The sequence below is a fragment of the Dendronephthya gigantea genome, unplaced genomic scaffold (assembly GCF_004324835.1).
Source record: "Dendronephthya gigantea isolate DGI-Jeju-01 unplaced genomic scaffold, DenGig_1.0 000049F, whole genome shotgun sequence".
Classification (NCBI taxonomy): domain Eukaryota; kingdom Metazoa; phylum Cnidaria; class Anthozoa; order Malacalcyonacea; family Nephtheidae; genus Dendronephthya; species Dendronephthya gigantea.
Window position 1 is genome coordinate 113,260 of NW_021163059.1, and position 17,010 is coordinate 130,269.

Below are 17,010 nucleotides of genomic sequence, written 5' to 3' on the forward strand. Positions count from 1 at the left end.
AATTTTGTTGTCATATCATTTTCGATATTGAATAACAAAAAAGATGTTATGTCATCAAAAGGTATAATTAATGCAATAACACATTTACTATATTCAAAATTGAACTTTAGTGCGACTGTCATTTCCTTTATTTTTTGATAGGTAACCACACTCTTGCAATAATCAAAGGTCAAGAGTCCTACGAATTGCTCAAAACCTCCTGCTCAACTATATTTGAACAAGTCAACAAATTAGTTGAAAGTAGGGAAATTGAAATAAATGGCACAACTATTCCAGTGGAAGTTTACCTTGGGGGAGATTACAAGGTATGCAGTACAGTAGATAAGATATAATTGCAAAGGTATATTTGAAAATGTAAATTTTGAGTTTAAACATGTAATATTTTATCATATTTTGCACTTTTATTTGTAGTTCCTGCTTCTTATGATGGGCATGAAGAGTGCGACATCCGATTATGCGTGTATATGGTGCAAGATTCATAAGAAAGACAGGTATGTTAATTTTCATTTATGGATAAATATTGTAAACTTTGATTCGGTTATGGACCAGTTGAAGACTGGCTCATTCAGGTTCTTTTCAGGGGGTGAAACTTAATGTACTTGTCTGTTGAAACCCACTGACCTAGGCCTAATAATCTATTTAATATTTGGACTTTTCAGTATTTCACCGATAAAGTTCTGTCAATAGTTGCTTTTGGGGAAGATATTGTCTAACCACTTAAAACTTTCACTCTTTTAGATGCGATGTATCAAAGCACCAAAATTTTTATTTGGAAAACATGACAAGAAGTATTGAGGACATCATTCAGTGTGCAATAAAGAAAAGCTTCTCTTGTGAATACAAGCCTCTTCTGAATATCCCTCTTTGCAATGTGGTCTTGGATGAGCTTCACTTGATGCTGCGTGTTACAGGTAATAGCAACATGCTAAAGGGAAATAGCTTTACACAATATAGAAACAAATGGAGTCACCTTATAAGGCCGCAATGCCCCCATATGGGAACTACTTTACTCTTACTCTGTCTATAGTACCAGACGATTTTAGTTGTGAGGGGAGAGTCTTTAATGAGCTAATCTTACTTTTATAGACAAGTTGACAAAAAACCTAGTTATGAATGCTGTCGAGATGGACAGAAAGGCAAACTTAAGTAAACGACCAATGGACAGGTCAAACGATAATTTGGATGCCCTTGTCCAGACCATTCGAAGTTGTGGCATCACATTTAATGTCTGGGAGAAAGTTGAAGATGGCAGATCTGGCCTACATGACTTTACAAGCCTTATGGGATCAGATAAGCGTCTGCTTCTTAAAGCTTTGCCGAAAAAGCTGTCTCCCATTCTTCCAGATGACACTAGTGGGACAATTGTTAGAATCTGGCAGGTAATTAATTGGGACATCAGCAATGTTTGGACTGTCATGTTAAGGCATTGGTTGAAATATATTTACTTTGTTCTATTTTATAGGAATTTGATGAAATCTATCAGCTTTTGGGTATTTCGTCACCAACAGATGAACAAATTACTGAATACTTTGAGAAGGTATATTTGCTCAAATAATATAGAGAAAGGAAAGAGCTAGGCACAGAGCTAACAATTTTTCCTTGTAACCTTTTACCTAAATTGCAAGCAGCAGTCACACCTGTGCCACACATCAGTACAATATTTATCATTTAGGCTGTGAATTGGATTAAATTGTTCCTTTCGCTGAATGGTAAGAACTTGGGATACGAGCCTGCAAGAATAACCCCTTATATGCATTGCATGGTTTACCATGTGCCACAATTTATGCAAATGCATAAGGGGGTGAAGAAATTTACTGGTCAAGGTAAAGTACATTATTGAAAAGGTGATACTTGTGTATATGAATTTATTTTATTAAATCCTATATTATTTACTAATAGGTGTAGAGAAACTGAATGATGATTGCAGACGAGTACATCTGCAGAGGTCAAATAAATGGGATGCTCCAACAGATGTCCTTCTTGTTGGGAAACGGATTGAGCACTTGTCCAGCTGTGAGCGACTAACAAGGCCTTACCAGAAAAAGAAGAGGGATTACTGGGAAAACACAATTAAGGATACCCGTTCAAAGCGCCCCCGGGTTTCTGCACAAATCAACAAGGAAAGTCTAGAAACAGAAGTTGAGATAGACTCATTGACAACTAATGAGATCAAACAAAAACTTAAATATTTGGGAATCATGACAAGAGTTAGGAGCTTAAAGAAACTGAAGGACCTCCTTAAAGAGACCATAAAAAATAATGAGAACATACCACAAAACATTTAAATCATGAATGCGAGGCTGTGGAATCACTATACCCACTGTATATATTGTATATATTGTATAAAAAAATTGTATTAATATAATTTAGTTTAAAATTGTATAGTAAAAATATTTAAACAAGTTGTTGTATAAAGGCATAATATATGTACATGTAAGGTTTAAAGTTAAATTTGTTCTGCAATGCAAGACTTCTTAATTACAGATACACAAACTTTTTCAATTGGATAACGTTTCACCTCCAACATTTTACCCTCCTTCTTGAAAAATTTCCTTGGTGACCAAGTTAATGTTGGTTTGGCTTTCAAAGGGAAGTCTACCGAAATGCCATATCCATCTTCAGTAAGGTTGTACCACCAATCATCGGGTAGGTGTTTAAACCTACTGAAATCATTTCTTTCATACAAGTGATGCCCACGGTGCTGACAGGGAGTCCCTTTTCCAAACACTATGTATCTCCATACATCTAAGTCAATTGAGACATAGAATGGTGCCGATCGCTGGCTTCGAAGTGCACCAGTCACACCACAAGCAAATTGCAAAGATGCCGCCTGGAGTCTCTCATCCATTATTGGAGGTTCCTCATAGTTTCTGCAAATTCAAAAATAATTTGATTATTAAACAGTGATAAAATGCAATTAAGTATACTAAATATAGAATCAAATATATAAACAGTTTGCCCCCAAACAGTAGTTAAAAATTCAGTTTATATATTTTGGTCAGGATTAATTTTGGTACTGATAAATGACTGTGTTACAGCCACAGCATAATAGCATATAAAGAATCCAAAGTAAGAAATATATCTTGGGTTTCCCTTTACAAAACTGAAGCCATTTTTTAACTCTGGAAAAATTATTTAATTACAGTATATCAAACAGTATTATATTAGCTCAACTTTTGGGTTATTCATAAAACATAAACTTACCTCAACAGATCCAGTGTTAGGTTCTCTGAAGGTTCCCACGTGGAGGTTTCCAGAGGCCATCCCTTCCATTTTATTAAGTATTCGTAGCCCTGTAAACAAACATGATTCCTATAATTTAATCACATTATGTGAACCAATAAAAGCATACACTATGCATTAAAATATAAAGCATAATCTAATATTTACTATGAAACATGTAAAACGCGAAATGAAGACATTACTCACGTGGGAAACTCTGCGCCTTGTTATTATTCTTTCGACTTCAAAAAATCCACTATTCTTTCTTAGCTTCGGTCTCTTCGCAGTGTCGTATAATACGACTGATGAAAGGGCGTTGAGTTGCGTATAGTCCACGATTTTAGAGCAACGTTTTGAGGAGCGACTGGTAGCCATGTTTACTTCGACGTAGTGGTTTTAATGGATAAATTGGGATCGCGAAGGGGGATACATAAGGACACATATAGATATATGTTTTGAAAGAAGATCGCTGCGTAAAAATGCGCGGGCTCAAATGTCCGAAATTTCTGGCCATGGTTAGGAAATGAACTGGTTAATATTTTTCGGAACGCTTGTATTGCCACGTCTGCAACACAATATGTCTTTTGCTAAATGTTCCTAGCTAGAAATAGCAACACCCACTCTAAATTAATTTAACCAATACCCAAAGTTGCAACTTTCCACATATCAAACAATATCAACAGTAACAAATTATAAACTACATGACCAAAAGTAATCAATAATGAACTATAAACTATATCAACCAACCAACAGTAAAGAACTATATATAATAACTTAAATGTGAGTGGTTCAAGTGAAAATGGAATGTTTTTGTATGTCAAGGCAACTCAAAATGCACAAAGGCAATTCAAATTGACCATGTAATATAAGAATACTTCAAGCAAATAAACGAACAATACTATTACACACTACAATTTACAATGGAGACAACAGATCATGTTCATACAAACACAACAAATATTGGATTATTAGAAAGGTATTCTGTTCATATGCATTTGCATTCAGGTATTAGCACTGTATGCGCCTCTTACTGGGGGGGGAGGGGGGCGAGGGTAGTATTGTGAATAAAACATTCCATTTTTGCTCGAACCATGCACAAATGTTGCAATTTTGCCAATATCAAATTGCACTAATCATATCAGCAACAACAGAGAGAAATGTGATGCAATAATGAAGTGATGCAATAATATTGTTGTCAACTTCTTCTGAGATAGGTGAGGCAAACTCTATAAGTTTTCTTCCTAAATCCAACCTCATGGAAAATTTGGTGCTGAGGGCAGAAATTACATCATCTTCTGTAAGTTGTTCCTGAGGACCTGACCATTTGAACACATGCTGAATAACCTGTGTTTGGTTTGAACAAAGAATAGTCTAAACATATTTAACTATTTATAACTAACCAATATTGTATGTAATTATAGGACCAATACCAAAAACCCTTTGAATATGTGAATAGTGAAAAATTATTGGCATGACAAAGGCTGAAAATCTTATTAACTCATTAAGTGGCAGCACTCTCCAAAAGACATCTGGTTAGACAGAAAATTAACATACTTACACTACTATTAGCTTTAAACCATCTTCTGTCATCTAGGAGGATCATGCAGTTGTTATTTAGAGTTGCACGTTCTTTCAAGAACATTGTGGAACAGGTTGGACATGTCAATGTCACACTGCCTTTTAGTGCATCAGAATTGATCCCTTTTCTACAATTTACACAGGAATATGTGTATTGGAATTCTTTCACAGCAAGAATATAAGTCGTCTGAGACACCACATTGGATTGATCTAGTCGCCTTTTGACGTTTCTCACCGCTACTGTAATTTGGTCATCTAATTTACTTATGATGGATTCGAAAGTAGTTGTGACAGTGGTTTGACTATTAAATGTTGAGACTACGACGTTTTCTAGACTAAGGACATCTCCTTCAACGAAAGTGATATTCTCTGCTCTTTCTCGCCACAAAACAAGTGCTGCCCGCTAGAGAAATGCTTCGTCTTAACTTATTGTTTGGGTAAAAACCCACTTGATAAGCTTCGTAGATATTCATAACCTTTGCTTTTAATTTTAAAAACCTTTGGTTTTTCGCTTCCCCTCTCAGTATTTGTGCTATATTGAAGACTTTTTCTTCTATCTTCAGCTGTGTGACGTCACTGCCACTGGAAATCTTAGTTTCGTGGTCAATCAACAACTCTGGGAAATTGCTCTGTCCAAAGGACTTCTTTAATTTGAATTATTCGATGCCATAGCTTTTGTTGACTTCAAAGCGAGAGAACAATTCTTCCTGGAAACAAACAGCTCTCATTGGTGTTCAGCCATGGGTGTTAACTGAAGCCTGGCGAAATACTTGGTCTTGTATAAACGATAGGAAGAAACCTTCTCACTGATCTCAGCACTTAACTGCTGTATACTCTGTATGGTATATTAAAATATTTAGTGAATAACAGTTATACCGAGCAGGCAGATTAATCAGTATTACAACTATCATTATTAAAACATTATCTTGTCTCTATTCTAAAAAATCGCAAGAAAAATCCCAAGGTCTTATTAAAAAAATAAAAATCGCAAAAAAATCCCAACAGCCTTAAAAAATCCCAAGATCTTGGGATAAAATCCCAAGGTTGGCAACACTGCTCGTGGTTACCTTAGTTCAATGGTGGTTACTATATGCGGAAACGCTATATCACAAATCAGCCAATCATACTCAACCCGTACATCCTGGCATGTGTTCAAGGTTTGTAAAACACATGCCAGGATGTGTAAGTTCAGTATGATTGGTTAATATAGCATTTCCCTACAATCGCGCATGCGCCATTGCATGATTTTCTCAACTGACTACACGACTGAAATAGCACAGAATACCTGAGGAAATAGGTAGTGAAATTGTCGCTGAAAATAATTGTTGCGAAGCCGAAAATTCACAAACCCAGTTGCAAACAGGTATGTACAATGTACGTCTTGTTGTATTTAAACTTACCTTTGAATGCCAAGTTACATGTGTATGCCAAGTTACCTTTGTATGCCAAGTTACCTTTGAATGCTATGCTACACATGCAAGACAAACTTAACTTTGCTTTGAATGCAAATTTGCATTTTGATGAAAACTTGTATAAATTGAATGCCCAATATGTTGACTTGAATGCGAAATACATTCACTTGAGAGAGTACTGTCATTTGAATACAAAAATTAATAGTATTGAAAAAAACATTAATACCATCTACAGAAATTCCAACCAAAGTAAAAACAAAAATTTACCTACAAGGATTTAAATCACAGGGTGAATTGCTGTAAACTTAGCCTTAGTGCAGATATTGAAATTAATCCTGGACCTGTCTTTGTTAATCCTAGTAGAACTATTCATGCTCCTTATAGTCAGGGTAATGTTGGTCTCTTTGGTGAAAATGCAGGTCGACAATGTGTACCCATGAGTTTATGTTCATTGATACATGTGCACCAGAATGGTTCAATATTTGATCCCAGTGCTTTAGTTAATATTATGAACTTGGGCAATGAATTATATTCCATGCTGTCAAAATTGTCAAGACAACAATACTTATTACTCACAGAACTTCCCACAATGGTAACAGTTGAAGGTTCCAATTATTCATTTGAGTTCAGTGAGAGTTACACTGGCAATCTTCATTTTCCTACTCCAAATGGAAGCATTCCATTTGTTATGCCTTTACATTCTGCTTTACAGCAATTATTCGAAGAAAGATTTAATTTATTTCTACTCACAATTGAATGTAATACTGTATCCATCTTTTTTGATGGCAATGGTATATTGAAGGTATTTGATTCTCATGCAAGGGATGTGTTTGGTATGCCTCACCCTCAAGGAACATGTGTGTTGTTAGAGTTTGATTCAATCAACACTTTGACAGAATATTTCAAAAATATTTACAGATTTGGAGTAATGTTTGAACTTAAAGCTGTGAAAATTGTTAATGTCAGGTGTGATAAACAGTTGGAAGATGTAAATTCAAATGAAAAAGTCACTGATTTGAGCACAATTGTCAAGTGTTCCTCTTCGACAGTTGAAAATGACACATGCCATCAAACTCCTATGCTGTATACACAGGAATGTTCAGTTTATATTTATTCTATCTGTTTTTCTACCATTATGAATTGTAGATATTGGAAGTACGAAACAGAAAGTGCTATTATTGAGCATGCCATAGAGATATATTGTCGTGAAGCAGGTGAGGATAAAAATAAACTAACAATCGATTGTTATCCAAGATCCATCGAAATATGTGGTTTAAGTATTGAAGTAAACTATACCTCTAGCCATGAGGGAACACTGTGTCTTACATCAACATCTAGTAGAGTTGCATTGGCAGCAATAATTTTAGCTAATGCTATGCAAAATACAGGATTTTTAATATGGATTTCAAACTATTGTTTTGCATGTGTAATTCATAATCAAATGCACAGTAAAACACAGAAAACAAAGTATTTTATACTTTCATCCACTGAAACTCGTGAACTAAATTTACTCAAACCATTTTCTGACCCCCGACCTCTTGTTTGTAGGTTTTGTGATATAATTTATTTAAATTATCCTGGAATAGAGGAATCAAAATATGTTATTCAATTTCTATCATGTCTAAGTACACTAACAAAGTCAGACAAACAAAAAGTGCTACGAAAACATAAGTCTACTGAAGAAAGAAAAAGATTGAAGATGAAACGTAAATATCATGCCACTAATTCACCCCAAGAAGCAAAGAAAGATGTAGCACAAAAAAAAAGTAAATTAACTGAACACAATTTGGATTCTTTCATATCCAAGTTTCGTAACAAAATTAGTGAAGGGCCTTATTACATATGCTGTGTTTGCAACCGACTGTTGTATAAAAAAACAGTTAGATTGCTAGATGAAACAAGTTGCAGTCCCTCTGTGGCAAAGGCTGTCTTCACAAATATAACATCATTTGACAAGAAGAAATATATCTGTTCAACCTGCTATTCAAATGTAGTAAAAGGTAAAATTCCATGTCAAGCAGTTTACAATAATATGTCTGTTGATGAAATTCCAGTTGAACTTGCACTCCTTGAAAAACTAGAACAAATTCTTATTGCGCAAAGAATTGTCTTTGAAAAGATTATTGTTATGCCTAAAGGACAGCAGAAAAAACTGTCAGGAGCAATTTGTAATGTGCCAGTTAATTGTGATCAGACATGTACAGTTTTACCAAGACCACCTGAAAGCTCTGGTATTATAATGCTGAAACTTAAACGCAAGCTTGAGTTTAGAGGTCATGTATATTTTCAAGCAGTTCGTCCGCATCTGATTGAAAATGCCTTGAACTGGCTGAAGCAGAATAATCCATTATATTATAATATAACAACTGACATGAAAAATGTGAATCTTAAAAACTTGGGGCAAAGTGAAATGTCTGATGCATCAGCTGAACCATGTTTGAGTCAATTGCCAACAAATGAAAATGAGGAAGAAAATGATGATCCATTAAATGAGTATCGACAAGCAACAAATGAGACATGTTTGCAGTCGGTGCTTCCAGACTACCCTGTAACTGTTCAAACTTCTGAAAGGGGTTCATTGGGGAATGAGATATATAATATTGCACCTGGAGAAAATAGTCATCCAGTATCAATTATGACTGACAAGAAATGTGAAGAACTTGCATTTCCAGTATTATTTCCAAAAGGACAGTTTGGATATATGGACGAAGGAGAGATTAAACTCTCACCTGTCAAGTATTTTAATGCTCGACTTCTACATTACAGTGGACGATTCGCTATGAATTCTGAATACCTGTTTTTTGCACAATTTGTAATTGAACAGAAGAAAGTTTCGAACAGCATTAATATAGCTTTAAAAAAGATTCAAGGTCAACCTCTTACTGCTTCCCAAATAAAGTCTGATGTAAATAAATTGAAAAGTTTAGTTTGTCAAGAGCAAGTTTATTTGTTCTTGAGGCAAATACCTGGCACTCCACCATATTGGCAAAAGTTATGTATAATGTTGTAGCAATGGTAAAACAACTTGGCATTCCAACATGGTTCATGACATTATCTTGTGCTGATCTCAGATGGCCTGAGTTGTTTCAAATAGTAGCCAGGACTCAGGGTAAAAGTATGACTGAAGAACAAGTTGAAGCTTTATCTTATGTTGAAAAGTGTCAAATGCTAAATGCTAATCCAGTAGTTGTTGCAAAGCATTTTCAACACAGAGTCGAAAACCTTTTTTACTGAGGTACTTCTAAGTAGTATTAATCCCATAGGGAAAATAAGTTATTATGCTCTTCGTATTGAGTTTCAAATGAGGGGATCTCCTCATTTACATGCATTAATATGGACATCTGACTGTCCAAAACTTACATCTGACAGCAAAGATGCTTATGTAGAATATATTGATAAACATGTTCAAGTTAACCTTCCAAATGAAAACGATGAGCCAGAGTTGTACAAATTGGTGAAAATGTATCAAAAACATAACCATTCAAAACCTGTAGGAAATACAAAAATGTTAGCTGTCGTTTCAATTTTGGGCAATTTTTGCTAAACAAACTATTTGTAGCAGAACCTCTTGATGAGAACCTAGATGATGAAAGCAAGGCCAATTTATTAAATAGACGTAATCAAATACTATGTTTAGTTAAGCAGAAAATTGATGTGTTGAATCCATCAAAAGAAAACTATGATACCACATTAACAGAGAAAGACATATTAAATTCAATTGGTATAAGCAACAATGAATATTACTGGGCTCTATCAATTTCTCCAGATTCTGATTTTGACTTGCATTTTTCAAACGACCAGTAGACAGTTGTTTTGTTAACAATTACTTTGTTGCTGGTATTAAGGGATTTGCTGCCAATGTTGACTTACAACCAGTTTTTAATCACTACAAATGTATAACATATGTTTGCTCCTATTTTACAAAGGATGAAACAGAATGTTCACAGGCAATAGTTAATGCTGCAAAAGAAGCTAAGTCATCTAACTTGAATGTCAGGGATGGACTAAGGAAAATTGGTGCTGCTTTTCTTTTGAAAAGAGAAGTAAGCTCTCAAGAATGTGTGTATAGATGTATGCCTGAATTGTGGTTAAGGAAAATATTACCTAAAACGGTCTTCATCAGCACAGATCTACAGGAGAAAAGAGTACGTGTTACCAAGGCTCAAAATGAGCTTGATGAACTTGATGATGACAGCACTGATATATACAAATCCAATATAATTGAACGTTATAGCTTAAGACCAAAAGGAATTACTGCCGTTGATAAATTATGTTTGGCACAGTTTGCTGCATTCTACTATAAAGATTATAGAACAGACTATGCTGAGTCAAAGGACTCCCAACCTGATGTTCTAAATGATGATCTAATTGAGGCACATAATTTAACAGAAGATTCAGAACAATGCTTTCCTCCCAAAATAAAATTAATGAACAAAAATGAATATATGAAGTGTAGAAAGGTTAAAGCGGTTCTAAGATACCATACACCAAACAAAATAAAAGAACCTGAACTATTTTCCCACCATTTGCTGATGTTGTATTTTCCATGGCAAGACGAAGCAGACCTTCTAAGTTCCGATCAAACATACACATCAAAATTTAATGAACCTGAAGTTCAAGCTGTTATTCAGCAGAACAGGTCAGTATTTTAACCTGATGCTGATGCTATCACTTCAGCACTAGAAGCAATGAGAAATAATAAAGGAAATATTGTTCACTCATATGATTCCATAAATGATCAGGAAAACTCAGATCTCCAAGATGATGCACCAAATACTTCAGATCCTAACGAATTGTTCAATGAACAACAACCTTCGGATCTTCACCGTGCACAGTCAAATCAAAATTCTTGTGGAATAATTACTTACCATAACCAACCATCTGCAATTTCTGATCAAAAACTACTGCAGTCAGTTAGATCCTTGAATCAAGAACAACGTTGTGCATATGATACAGTTCTCTCTTGGTGCAGACAATTGATGAAAAACTTGAATAGCTTAAAACCTAAAGATATAAAACCAATTTATCTATTTCTAACTGGAGGTGGTGGTGCAGGCAAAAGTCACCTAATTAAAACAATATATATAAACAGCAGTTAAAACTTTCAGACATCCTCCATTTAACCCGAGCTACCAACTGTTCTGTTGTTAGCTCCAACAGGTGTAGCAGCAATAAATATTGATGGAACAACAGTAAATACAGGGCTTGGCATTCCTAAAGAAACTAGCAATAATTTTCCTGCAATGCCTGACCAAAGAAAGACAGTACAGAATTTCTTTAAAAGATCTAAAACTTGTAATTATAGATGAAATTTCTATGGTTGGAAATATGACACTATTGCATATCCACCAACGATTACAAGAAGTTTTTTGGTGTATCTGCAGAATTGTTTGCAGCAATTAGTATTATAGCTGTGGGTGATTTATACCAACTTCCTCCAATCAAAAAGAAAGCAATTTTTGATGATTTCAAAATTGAAACTCACAATCTTTGTCATCCATGGAGAATCTTCAAAATGACCGAACTTACTCAAATCATGAGACAAAAAGATGATAAGGCATTTACTGAACTTCTCAATAGATATATTGATATTAAGGTTCTTCAGTCAAGATCCATATCACCATCCGATCCTAACTACCCATCTGATGCTCTTCACATTTGGGCCAAAAATGCTCCCGTTAATGAACATAACCAAAAGAAACTAGAAACAATCCAAGCACCACTATTTATTCTTAAAGCAAAAGATCAGTATCCAAAAAATGTAAATAAACAAGACATGGATAGAGTTCTAGCAAGAGGACGCTCTGAAACAGGTGGACTTGATTCTAAAAATCTAATTAAAGAGAGTGCCAGAATAATGCTCACTACAAATATCAATATACAAGATCGACTTTTCAAATGGGAACAGTAGTTAGAATTCAGGTGAATGCTAATAATGAACCAACTGTTCTATACATAAAATTTGATGATCAAAATGCTGGGAAAACAATGATAAATAATAGTGTTAACTCTTTTGCTAGACAAAATAATGTTGTACCTATTGAGCCTGTTCTAGCAAAAATCAAAGTTAGACCAGGTAAACCTTCTTCACCAGAAATTCAGAGAATACAGTTTCCTGTTGCACTTTCATGGGCATGTACTGTTCACAAAGTTCAGGGACTTACTCTTGAAAATGTCGTTGTTAGCTTAGAGTTGCATAAGCAAGATCTTTCAACTATGGACAAACCTATGTGGCCTTAAGCCGTGCTACGTCTTTACAAGGTTTACACATACTTGGGGAAATACAAAGTAAACATATAAAGGCAAATCCCAAAGTTCATGACGAGTATGAGAGACTTCAACATCACTGCTTAATAAGTACCTCGACTGAGAAGGAATCTTGTAACAACTCGGTTTTAACCATATCACTGTTAAATATTAGATCCTTTACAAAGCATAGTAATGATATCAAGTTACATCAACAGTTGTTCAATTCTGATGTTGTTGCATTAACTGAAAAACAGCTTCTAGGTAATGACCCTGGAATTGGTATTACAGAGAATTTAAAACATTTTACAATTTATCGACAAGATCATAATTCAGACAAGTACTCCAGCATGGCAATGTGTATTAAAAAGACTTTGACAATGGAACACCATGAGTATTTTCCTTCGGTTAATGCACTTAAGTTTGTTCTTTTAGACACTAAATTACAAGAATCCCACTCGTTTCTATTACTGTATAGAAAGAACAACACAAATGTCTCGCAATATCTAGAAGCGTTGCACTATATCCTTAGTAACTGCAGAATTGATATGGTGTTTGGTGACTTCAATATCAATTATTTTAATTATGCTCATTGTTAACCATTAATTTCGTTAATGGAGTCTCTGAACTATATTCAAATTGTGACCGAGCCTACTTTTGTTTCTGCTGGTAGTTTATTGGACCATGTCTATGTTCAACCTACTTCGATACGAATCATCAACAATTCCGTAGTAAGCGTATATTATTCTAATCATGATGCTGTTGTTACCTCGTTACAGTTTTGAAATAACTTTTAGCAATATTCTGTTCATGCAGTATTGACATAATTCTTGTTATTTCAATTCCAAATTGATGCATATAGCTTATAACATGCAATATGAATGTCAACATTTCCTCATACAGTGATACAATTAAGATCTAGATTCTCCCAATGTAAGAAAACATCATATTCCTGCAGCATTTGCCCCCTACGCCCCAACATCGATGGCATCTTTAGTGCTTCCTTTCTCACATGACTTGGTGCATTTTCGTACCATGTAGAGGTAAGGTTCCCGTTTGGAGAAGTACAGTCCATTACATATTTACTTGGTATAGTGAAACCTGTGCGTTATGTTATCCATCAAGAACTGTTCGCGTTTTTTCTAGATTGAAGAAATCCCAGCCATGAAAGGCCAAGGTTTTTTTGGTAAGAAATTAATTATGTATATTTGATTTCTTTCTTATTACCTCTTCAGGGAAACTGATCAATACTGTACTTGCTTCACTACAGTATATTCCTTTTCTAGTACTAGATAAATTCTTACACACTGCTTGTACAATTCTTACACTGAAACTCGGTGGTAGACTGGCACTTTAATTGACTGTATCTGTATATTTCACAGATATTAATAAGTAAACATCTTATTCTATAGGTTCATTTCCTGTAAACAAGGCCACCACTAAAGGATTGCTTTACAATTCACCTGATTACTAATCAAGAATCATTATGGACAATAACGAAAGCGTGAGGACCTACTGTAATCTTCGTAGATTTAGAAACATTAATTTGATAACACCCTCGTTACCAGAACTGGTACAATTCGGGCAAAGAAAGAACCATTACGAAAGTACATTCATTTGGTCACTGACGGTGGTAATTTACAGAACATTAAACATGCAAAAACTTACACGCAAGTCATTTGTGAAATAAGTTCATTAGATGAACATATGGATTCCCTTTTGCGGCTGGACTAGAACTAAAGTCAAAAACGGGCAGTATAATCTACTATAAGCCCTTCAAATCATGGTTTTAATATGCTTGGTCATGGGTATGTGAATATTGGATCATAAAGGAGAATACTGGATAATGATAACAATGAATTGTTGAACATAATGCAGTTGTTTATAACAACAAGTATACTGCATTTTACTTCTTCCTAACAAGCAATAATCCTGACGTTGATAACGCTGAATATGACCGTATGATTTATGTGTATATTATGCACTCTACATTCGATATTAGACTAATGTCATTAAACCACTAGAGATGCCAATTGTGTCTGTGTCTTTATAATAACAAGACGCTCTGCAGAGCGTTAACTCGCTGGGGCTATAGAAATATGCACTAATTGAGGGACCAGACCTGTGTACATATTTGTTTTAACTTTTAAATCCATTTTTCTGAGATTAAGGCATGTTTGGCTTTAAGAAAGGATATATATCTTGACTGGAATTTAATCAATTGACCTAAAATTTTAAGTATAAATCCCTCTCAGAGTTCTTAAGGTAATAACCAAAGGATTTTTCAGTGTAATGTTTGCAACATCAGATACTGGGGAAAATTGTGCCAATAATATAGCTGAAAAAGTAAGTAATTGTGAAACACCCATAAAAACCAAACTATTTAAGACACTGAAAAGTTCTCAGTGGTCATTACTATAAATAATCTTTAAGCTTCAAATCAATTTAAAAATTTTTAAATTCTATCTAATCTGGCACAAGATATTTTTTCTGAACCGGACTATGGTTTGAAAGGTTACAATGATTGATAAGTATCAGATTAATATCATAAGAACCGCACACTGTCGGCACACAGTCTGGGTACCAGAGCTCTCATGATGGGCAGATGGCACACAGTCTGGGTACCAGAGCTCTCAGGATGGGCGGATATAGCGAACGCCATGCAGACTCATAGGTCATTAGCTAATTCATAGCCAACTGCTACACTAACCTGCTTAGGAAAGAAGCCAATTTTTTTTGTTTTCTTGTTCTCATGACAACAACTGAGTGTCAGTTTAATTTCCACTGAACATGTTGTTCGGTGTGATAAGGTGCAGACGTTTGGTGCTCATGTCTTGAATAGACAAGGTCACATGATTGGGACCTGAATTCAAGTAACTGAAAATCCCTAGACCGTTAGCTGACCACGCCTGCACCCAACCGTCTACACCGGCGGTAGGTATTGTGACGACAAGCATTAATAATGCATTTGACATCCGTCAGCACAATTTCTTATATGCTGGACAATGGTATTTTTATCCCTATTAATTGCGCCATTACTATTAGGCATTACAAATACTGAAATACAGTAGTCAACACCATATGCACATCACACGACACTACACTACAGTTTTCATGTTTCCACAGCTAATTATTAGCGGCTGTTGTTGCATACATTTTCTATTGATATGACATCAAATGCTTCGCATAAAATAGTTCTCCATTAAAACTACGTTTTTGTAGTTTAAGTTATAAATTTTTACCTCAAAATTGTCTTGAAATTCACGCGTTTTCAGTATTCCAAAAATTCAGTATACCAAAAATCCAAATTTCACATTTAAAGAGTCGTGCGAGTCATCAAGAATAGTACATCAACTAAAAGAATGTCCAGAGTTGACACATTGCAAAATCTACACAAAACAAGCATATTTCGTTGAAAAATTTAACGAAATTGTTTTAAACGTTTTGCCCACTCCGCGAAAGGCCTCCCATTTTGAAAAGATAAACAAAATTCCTTGTAAAATTTGGTCAATTTTCCCAAATTTTCCTCAAAACGGCAGGGTTTTTATGGATAACTTGGGTATAGATTAGCAGGAACCTTATGGATAATTTGGGTAAAAATAGCTCATTAGTATTCTATTTTGTGCCTAACTACGATTGGAGATCTGACATCCGACATCGGAGATCCGCGAACCGAAAACTATACTCGTCTGGGGCACAGGTGCCCCAGCGAGTAATTACGAGGTCATTACCCGTGAACAGTGTCGTAAGAACTGGTAGTGCTTTTGCGGCCAGTGTGAACGCCTGAGCAGGCGTCTTGTTGAATTTTAGTATCAGGTCGGTTGCGGCCTGTTGAAGTCAACAAATGATGTAATATGCCATGCTCATCTAGTAAAAACTGGTCAACTTGGTGTAAAATAGTTCTTGAAGCTTTTTCCTCGTCTGGCAGTGTTTTTGTTTCGAGGTATGTGATAAGTGGTGCCAAATTCGCGTCTTTTTGTTGCATTTCATGAATTCGTGCCATCTCGGTAGAGAGAGGTTTTAAAGCAGTTAAGGTACTAGAATAAGCACGTCGTGAAAGGCTGTCGCGTTGCCATTAGCTATACCTTGGGCGATGTTTTATTTCGAAATCAAATTGCTGGATAAATAACGACCATCGCGCTAATCTTCCAGTGACATCTTTGACACTCATAAGCCATTTTAAAGCGTTATGATCTGTGTGCATCGTGAACTTATGCCCATACAAATACGGTTGAAATTTCTTTATACCGTCAATTACCGCCAAAGCTTCTTTTTCTGTAGCAGAATACGAGAGCTCGGCCGAATTTAAACTGCGACCAGCATATGCTATCACAACCTCCCGGTTATTTTGAATTTGACCTAGGGTCATTCCTAATCCATCCAAGCTTGCATCTACATATAAATCGAATTGTTTTGTGAAGTCAGGGTAACACAAAATTGGAGCTGATATTAATGCTCTCTTCAAAATATCAAACGCCGTTTGACACGCATCCGTCCACTGAAATTTTACATTTTTGTGGAGTAATTGCGTAGGCGGATGGGCAATTTTGGA